This window comes from Hordeum vulgare, chromosome 2H (assembly GCF_904849725.1).
Source record: "Hordeum vulgare subsp. vulgare chromosome 2H, MorexV3_pseudomolecules_assembly, whole genome shotgun sequence".
In the NCBI taxonomy this organism is placed as follows: domain Eukaryota; kingdom Viridiplantae; phylum Streptophyta; class Magnoliopsida; order Poales; family Poaceae; genus Hordeum; species Hordeum vulgare.
The window spans coordinates 180,471,939-180,481,524 of record NC_058519.1 but is presented as its reverse complement, the minus strand read 5'-3'; positions in this window follow the sequence as shown (position 1 = coordinate 180,481,524).

Sequence of the window (9,586 nt, the reverse complement as noted above, 5' to 3'; positions counted from 1 at the left end):
GTGATATATTGGACGTATGAGATGATCATGTTGTAATAGTTAATATCGACTTGCACGTCGATGCTACGGAAACCGGAAGGAGCCATAGGGTTGTCTTTAAACTAACGTTTGTGTTTGCAGATGCGTTTACTACATTTCTAGGTCGAAGATTTAGTAGTAATAGCATAAGTAGCACGACAACCTCGATGGCGATACGTTGATGGAGGTCATGATGATGGAGATCATTGTGTGGCGCCGGTGACAAGAAGATCATGCGGTGCTTTGGTGATTGATGACCCACAAGTATAGGGGATCAATCGTAGTCCTTTCGATAAGTAATAGTGTCGAACCCAACGAGGAGCAGAAGGATCTGACAAGTGGTTTTCAGCAAGGTAAATTCTGCAAGCACTGAAATTGTCGGTAACAAGTGATTGTGTGGTGAGATGATTTGTAGCAAGCAACAAGTAACAAAAGTAGCAACGGTGCAACAAAGTGGTCCAATCCCTTTTGTAGCAAGGGACAAGCCTGAACAAAGTCTTATAGGAGGAAAAACGCTCTCGAGGATACACGTGAATTTCTGTCATGCTAGTTTCATCATGTTCATATGATTCGCGTTCATTACTTTGATAGTTTGATATGTGGGTGGACCGGCGCTTGGGTACTGCCTTTACTTGGACAAGCATCCCACTTATGATTAACCCCTCTCGCAAGCATCCGCAACTACGAAAGAAGAATTAAGACAAAGTCTAACCATAGCATTAAACTAGTGGATCCAAATCAGCCCCTTACGAAGCAACGCATAAACTAGGGTTTAAGCTTCTGTCACTCTAGCAAACCATTATCTACTTACTACTTCCCAATGCCTTCCTCTAGGCCCAAATAATGGTTAAGTGTTATGTAGTTGACATTCACATAACACCACTAGAGGAAAAACAACATACAACATATCAAAATACCAAACGAATACCAAATTCACATGACTATTATTAGCATGACTTATCCCATGTCCTCACGAACAAAAGTAGCTACTCACAAAGCATAATCATATTCATGATCAGAGGGGTAATGAGTAGCATCAAGGATCTGAACATAAACTATTCCACCAAATAATCCAACTAGCATCAACTACAAAGAGTAATCAACAATACTAGCAAGCTTACAAGTACCAATCGGAGTCGCGAGACAGAGATTGGTTACAAGTGATGAACTAGGGTTTGGAGATGAGATGGTGATGATGAAGATGTTGATGGTGATGAGTCCCCTCCAATGAGAGGAGTGTTGGTGATGACGATGGCGACGATTTCCCCCTCCGGGAGGGAAATTTCCCCGGCAGGATCGTCCTGCCGGAGCTCTAGATTGGTTATGCTCATGTTCCGCCTCGTGGCGGCGGCGAAACCACGAAAAAGCTCCCTCTTGATTTTTTCCTGGAAGAAACCCTCCATATAGCAAAAGAGGGGGGATAGTGGGCCAGTGGGCTGCCCACAAGCCCCCATGGCGCGCCGTGGGGGGTCGCCGCGCCGTGCAAGCTTGTGGGCACCCCCTGGTGCCCCTCCGACACTTCTTCGGCCTAGTATTTTTTATAAATTGGGAAAAAATCTCCGTTGATTTTCACGGCGTTTGGAGTTGCGCCGAATAGTATGTCAACTTTGCTCCACTTTCAGGCGAGAATTCCAGTTGCCGGTATTCTCCCTCTTCATGTAAACCTTGCAAAATAAGAGAGAAAAGGCATAATAATAGTACCGTGAAGTGAAATAACAGCAAAAGAAGCGATAAATATCAACATGAAAACATGATGCAAAATGGACGTATCAACTCCCCCAAGCTTAGACCTCGCTTGTCCTCAAGGGAAAGCCTAGCTCACTAAATATGTCCACATGTTTAGGGAGCAAGGTGTCGACAAAACAAGATACGAACATACATGCATCATGATCATGATCCGAACCTTACCGAGAAGTAACAACTGATAGCCTTTAGTCATTGAAGCAATTGCAATTTATCACAACATCAGAAAGAGTCAAATAAGAGCTTGTAAAGCAAATCCACATACTCAATCATTCTTTCGTTCTCTACAATTGCTACAACTCACGTGGTACTCATGAGATCAAAATTTCAGCTGAACACAGAGAAAGACAGGGGCTTATATTTGCCTCCCAACTTCTTACCTCAAGGGTAATGTCAACAATAATAATTCATGAATACTTACCTCCAAGTTGACATATGAATATAGATCTTTCCCAAGCATGTGACGGTAGCCAAGACAAAGGCAAAATAGGGAATTGGTGAAGATCACCATGACTCTTTCAAGGACAAAAAGTAAAGGTACAAGATAGGCCCTTCGCAGAGGGAAGCAGAGGTTGTCAGGCGCTTTTGAGGTTTGGATGCGTGACCTCTTAGTGCGGAGGAACATCACTTTATATTGCCTCCTGTGATAAAGAACTTTATTATGGAGTCTGTCGCTTTTATGTCTTCTTCATCATAGGTTCGTATAAAGCTTATTTTCCACACACTAATAGATCATACATATTAGAGAGCAATTTTTATTGCTTGCACTGATGACAACTTACTTGAGGGATCTAATTCAATCCATAGGTAGGTATGGTGGACACTCATGGCAAAATTGGTTTGAAGGTTTATGGATGCACAAGTAGTATCTCTACTTAGTGAGGGGGTTTTGGCTAATGTGAGGTGGAAGAAATCGTCACATGCTAAGGGATCTCTAATCATATAACATTGTTCAGAGCCAAGCAAACACAATCCATTACGTTGTCTTCCTTGTCCAACATCTACTTCTAGGCATGCAATAGTTTGGTTAGTGTTCACAATCATAGGTGGTGTGAGAGATGATATATTTATATGTGAACCTCTCCTTCCTTATAACTTCCTATTAATTGCAACAATGACCAAGGTCTATGTTTTCCTACCCTAAACAAGTTTCAATCCTCATTATTTTTATATGTGAAGCCATCACTTCTCATAAGATCATTACATGATATTTCATGCTTTTGTTCTATTCCCACTCTTTTGATCATGGCAAGAGGCAAAACCCTTCAACTAAGTCACTCTTTATTATAAGGCTCACAAGCAAGAATACATCGGGGGTGACACGAAGCAAAACTCAAGACTAAAACACTAAGATTTTAAAGTACAAGAGAAAGATAAAACTGAAAAGGAAAACTAAAAACAAAGGTAAAGGCAAAAGATGTGATGGTGATACGATGTCGGGGCAACTCCCCCAAGCTTGGGACAAGCCAAGGGGATTGCCCATACCAATGCTTAGTTGTCTTCCTTTGGAGGTGATGGAGGAGTTGTCACAGCGGTCTTGAGCTTGTCTAATTTCCACTTGAGCATAAAATTCTGCTCTCTGAGATCATCATTTTCCTCCTCAAGCCTCAACACCCTTTGGCATAATTCCTGCTTACTCTCCTGCAAGAAACGAGAAGGGATAAATAAGTTCTTAGACTTCTTCCTTGAGTCAGGGAGGCTCGACTTCTTGAACTCCACATGAGTGCGTCCAGGTTGAGGTAGAGGAGCCTCCTCTTCATCGGAACTCGTTTGTTCCTTCCCATTGGGATCATAGTCTTCTTCCTCATCAGTGGTCCAACCATATGGTTCCATGTCCCCATAGACCTTGGGGTTAGCAAGGTAATATGCCACATAGCTCTCCCGCTCTGAATCCTGAGAAGACATCTTGACCTAGATCTGTGGCAGAAAACAGACATGAAACGAAAAACTGAGGAAATCTGCGTGATTTAGGGGTCAGACCAAACGGAAGTATATATAATGATTTTTTCCAGACCAGAAGGAGTCCCCTGCACGAAAACAGAGTCCGGGAAGCGCACGAGGTGGCCACAAGCCCTCACGGCGCGGCCAGGGGGTGGGCCCGCGCCGTGCAGGCTTGTCGCCTCCTCGCACACTTTCCGGACTATTTCCAATTTTTGTATTTTTTTCAAATATTCCAAAATGGAGAAAATTTCCTTCTGGAAAAGTTTTCGACTCTGCTTTCTTACCGAATCACATACCTCTTCGTTTTCGAAGTCTGAAACAGGCTGATAAATATCCCTTAGGTATTCTTCCAAAGTTATGGTATTGATAATATTGCTTTCAACATTTATGGGAGTACCTGAGATATAATGCTTGATTCTCTACCCATTTACCACTCTCAGACAATTACCTTCCGTGTTGTTGATCTTGATAGCACCAGAACGATATACTTCCTCAACAACATAGGGACCTTCCCATTTAGAGAGAAGCTTGGCTACAAAGAATCTTAAACGAGAGTTATATAGCAAGACATAACCACCTACATTGAACTCACGCTTTTGTATCCTCTTATCATGCTACCTCTTAACATTCTCTTTGAAAAGTTTGGCATTCTCGTATGCCTGAGTTCTCCACTCATCAAGCGAGCTAATATCAAATAACCTCTTCTCACCGGCAAGTTTGAAATCAAAGTTGAGCTCTTTGATTGCCCAATAAGCTTTATGCTCTAGCTCAAGAGATAAGTGACATGCTTTCCCATACACCATTTTGTACGGAGACATGCCCACGGGATTCTTATAGGCAGTTCTATAAGCACACAGTGCATCATCGAGCTTCTTAGACCAATTCTTTATAGACCTGTTGACAGTCTTTTGCAGAATCAGTTTAATCTCTGTATTACTTAGCTTTACTTGACCACTGGACTGAGGGTGATAGGAGATGCAATTGTATGGTTGACATCGTACTTAGCAAGCGTTTTACGGAAAGCACCATGAATGAGGTGTGAACCATCGTCGGTCATTAGATATCTAGGGACTCCAAATCTAGGGAAGAGAACTTCTTTCAGCATCTTGATAGAGGTGTTGTGATCAGCACTACTAGTGGGGATAGCTTCTACCCACTTAGTGACGTAATCAACAGCAACTAGGATGTGAGTATACCCATTGGATTTTGGAAAAGGTCTCATATAATCAAAGCCGTAGCATCAAATCGTTCAATGACAAGTGAATAGTTCATAGGCATTTCCTGACGTTTGCTAATATTACCTATTCTTTGACATTCGTCACAAGACAAGACAAACATACGAGCATCCTTGAAGAGAGTGGGCCAATAGAAACCTGATTGCAATACCTTGTGTGCAGCTCTATCTCCCGCATGGTGTCCTCCGTAGGCCTTGGAGTGACACTTCTGTAGTATCTGTCCCTGTTCATGTTCAGGTACACAACGTCTAATAACATCATCTACTCCTTCCTTATAAAGGTGAGGATCATCCCAAAATTAATGTCTCATGTCAAAGAAGAACTTCTTCTTTTGCTGGTACGTGAAACTAGGTGGTATGTATTTGACAAAGATAAGCTTGCATAATCAGCATACCACGATGCACTACGTGAAGCAATGATGACATTCAATTGCTCATCGGGAAAGCTATCATCAATAGGTTGTGGGTCATCAAGAACGTTCTCCAACCTAGACAAGTTATCTGCTACTGGGTTATCATCACCCTTTCTATCGACAACGTGCAAATCAAATTCTTGTAGGAAGAGAACCCATCTGAAAAGTCTAGGTTTAGCGTCCTTCTTCTCCATGAGGTACTTAATAGCAGCATGATCAGTGTGAATAGTGTTGGAAATATGCCCTAGAGGCAATAATAAATTAGTTATTATTATATTTCTTTGTTCATGATAATCGTCTATTATCCATGCTAAATTGTATTGATTGGAAACACAATACTTGTCTGGATACATAGACAAAACACTGTCCCTAGTAAGCCTCTAGTTGACTAGCTCGTTGATCCAAGATGGTCAAGGTTTCCTGGCCATAGGCAAGTGTTGTTACTTGATAATGGGATCACATCATTGGGAGAATCATGTGATGTACTAGACCCAAACTAATAAACGTAGCATGTTGATCGTGTCATTTTGTTGCTACAATTTTCTGTGTGTCCAGTATTTATTCCTATGACCATGAGATCATATAACTCACTGGCACCGGAGGAATGCCTTGTGTGTATCAAACGTCACAACATAACTGGGTGACTATAAAGATGCTCTACAGGTATCTCCGAAGGTGCCCGTTGAGTTAGTATGGATCAAGATTGGGATTTTTCACTCCGTGTGACGGAGAGGTATCTTGGGGCCCACTCGGTAATACAACATCACACACAAGCCTTGCAAGCAATGTGACTTAGTGTAAGCCACGGGATATTGTATTACGGAACAAGTAAAGAGACTTGCCGGTAAATGAGATTGAAATAGGTATGTGGATACCAACGATCGAATCTCGGGCAAGTAATATACTGAAGGACAAAGGGGATGACATACGGGATTATACGAATCCTTGGCACTGAGGTTCAACCGATAAGATCTTCGGAGAATATGCAGGATCCAATATGGGCATGCAGGTCCCGCTATTGGATATTGACCGAGGAGTCCCTCGGGTCATGTCTACATAGTTCTCGAACCCGCAGGGTCTGCACACTTAAGGTTTGGCGTTGTTTTATGCATATTTGAGTTATATGGTTGGTTACTCCTACTACGACAACAAACCTTCCAACGACGCCAGAAATAGGAGTGTTGCTTGGTACTGCTCAGCAACGGCACCAGGAATCCTTCTGCTACGGCTACGCCTGAAGGGACTTCCTATGCAAATATGCAAAGGATTCCCCCGTGGCATTGGAGCCTTGCGTTGGTGTTCCCTCGAAGCGGAAAGGGTGATGTAGCACAGCGGTGGTAAGTATTTCCCTCAGTTTGAGAACCAAGGTATCGATCCAGTGAAGGAGTATCTTAAGAGCCTGCACAAACACAAAAAGCTTGCTCCCAACTCTATGAAGGGGTTGTCAATCCCTTATAGATTGTTTGCCAAGTGAGAACGGAAAGCAGCAAAGTAACAAAGGAAAGTAAAAGCAAAAGTGGAAACGATAGATGTGAATAGACCCGAGGGCCGTAGTGTTTGTTGGAAATATGCCCTAGAGGCCATAATAAAATGGTTATTATCATATTTCCTTGTTCATGATAATCTTCTATTGTTCATGCTATAATTGTATTAACAGGAAACAGTAATACATGTGTGAATAAATAGATCACAATGTGTCCCTAGCAAGCCTCTAGTTAGCTAGCTCGTTAGTCAATGGATGATCATGGTTTCCTGATCATGGGCATTATATGTCATTGATGACGGGATCACATCATTGGGAGAATGATGTGACGGACAAGACCCAATCCTAAGCATATCACTAGATCGTATCGTTCGTATGCTAAAGCTTTTCTAATGTCAAGTTTCTTTTCCTTCGACCGTGAGATTGTGCAACTGCCGGATACCGTAGGAGTGCTCTGGGTGTATCAAACGTCACAACGTAACTGGGTGACTATAAAGGTGCACTACGGGTATCTTTGAAAGTGTCTGTTGGGTTGGTACAAATCGAGATCGGGATTTGTCACTCCGTGTGACGGAGAGGTATCTCTGGGCCCACTTGGTAGAATATTATCATGAGCTCAATGTGACTAAGGAGTTAGTCACACGATGACATGCTATGGAACGAGTAAAGAGACTTACCGGTAACGAGATTGAACAAGGTATAGGTATACCGACGATCGAATCTCGGGCAAGTTCTATACCGACAGACAAAGGGAATCGTATACGGGATTGATTGAACCCTTGACATCGTGGTTCATCCGATGAGATCATCATGCAGCAAGTGGGAGCCACCATGGGTATCCAGACCCCGCTGATGGTTATTGGCCGGAGAGGCATCTCGGTCATGTTTGCCCGTCTCCCGAACCCGTAGGGTCTACACACTTAAAGTTCGATGACGCTAGGGTTATAGGGAATTGTTATACGAGGTTACTGAAAGTTGTTCGGAGTCCCAGATGAGATCCCGGACGTCACGAGGAGCTCCGGAATGGTCCGGAGGTAAAGATTCATATATAGGACGGATGGTTTTGGACACCGGAAGTGTTTCGGGCGTCACCGGTAATGTACCGGGACCACCGGGACCACCGGAGGTGGCCCCGGGGGTCCACCGAAGGGGGGCAACGATCCCAAAAGGCTAGAAGGGCCTAGTGAGGGAGGGAACCAGCCCCTAGGTGGGCTGGTGCGCCTTTCACACCTTTCCCAATGTGTAAGTGGTGGGGAGAGGGGGCAACCCTAGGCACAGGTGGGCCTTAGGCCCACCAGGTGGTGCGCCAACCCCTGCCACCCTAGCCGCCGCCCCCTTTCCCATCTGGTGGTTGTCGCACCACCTAGGGGGAACCCTAGTGGTGGCGCACCCCCTCCCCCTCCTCCTATAAATAGAGAGGGGTTTTGGCCCTTGGGAGATAGACTTCTCCCTCTCCCTCGGCGCAGCCCTGCCCTTCTTCCTCCTCCTCTCTGCCGGTGCTTGGCGAAGCCCTGCCGGGAGACCTCGTCTCTCCATCGACACCACGCCGTCATGCTGCTGGAGTTCTTCCCCAACCTCTCCCTCCTCCTTGCTGGATCAAGGTGCGGGAGACGTCACCGGGTTGCACGTGTGTTGAACGCGGAGGTGCCATAGTTCGGCACTAGATCGCAATCACACCGCGATCTGAATCGCCGCGAGTACGACTGCATCAACCGCGTTCTAGTAACGCTTCCGCTTAGTGATCTTCAAAGGTATGAAGATGCTCTTACCCCTCTCTCGTTGCTGGTCTCTCCATAGGAAGATCTGAATATGCGTAGGAAAATTTTGAATTTATGCTATGTTGCCCAACAGTGTTTACTAGTGGCTTCTCTCATGAAAGCAAGTAGACGGTGGGTGAACAAATTACTGTCGAGCAATTGATAGAACCGCGCGAAGTCATGACGATACCTATGGAAATGATTATATCTATAGGCATCACGTGCAAAAAAAGTAGACCGATACTTTCTGCATCTACTACTATTACTCCACACGTCGACCGCTATCCAGCATGCATCTAGTGTATTAAGTCCAAAAGAACAGAGTAACGCCTTAAGCAAGATGACATGATGTAGATGGACAATCTCATATCTACGACAGAGCCCACCTTGTTACCCTTGATGGCAACTACACGATGTGTGCCATGCTTCCGCTACTGTCACTGGAAAAGGTCACCACACAGTAAGAACCCAAAACCAAGCACTTCTCCCATTGCAAGAATCATAGATCTAGTTGGCCAAACAAAACCCAAGACTCGGAGAGACTTACAAGGATATCAAATCATGCATATAAGAAATCAGCAAAGACTCAAATATATATCATAGATAATCTGATGACAAATCCACAATTCATCGGATCTCGACAAACACACCGCCAAAGAAGATTACATCGGATAGATCTCCATGAAGATCATGGAGAACTTTGTATTGAAGATCCAAGAGAGAGAAGAAGCCATCTAGCTACTAACTACGGACCCGTAGGTCTGAAGTGAACTACTCACGACTCATTGGAGGGGCGATGATGATGATGAAGAAGCCCTCCAACTCCAAAGTCCCCTCCGGCAGGGCGCCGGGAAGGGTCTACAGATGAGATCTCGCGGAAACGGAAGCTTGTGGCGGCGAAAAAGTATTTTCGTGGCTCCCTTCATTTTTTCTGATTTTTAGGGAATATATAGGCGCAAGATCTAGGTCAGGGGGCGCCAGGGAGGCCACAAGCCTG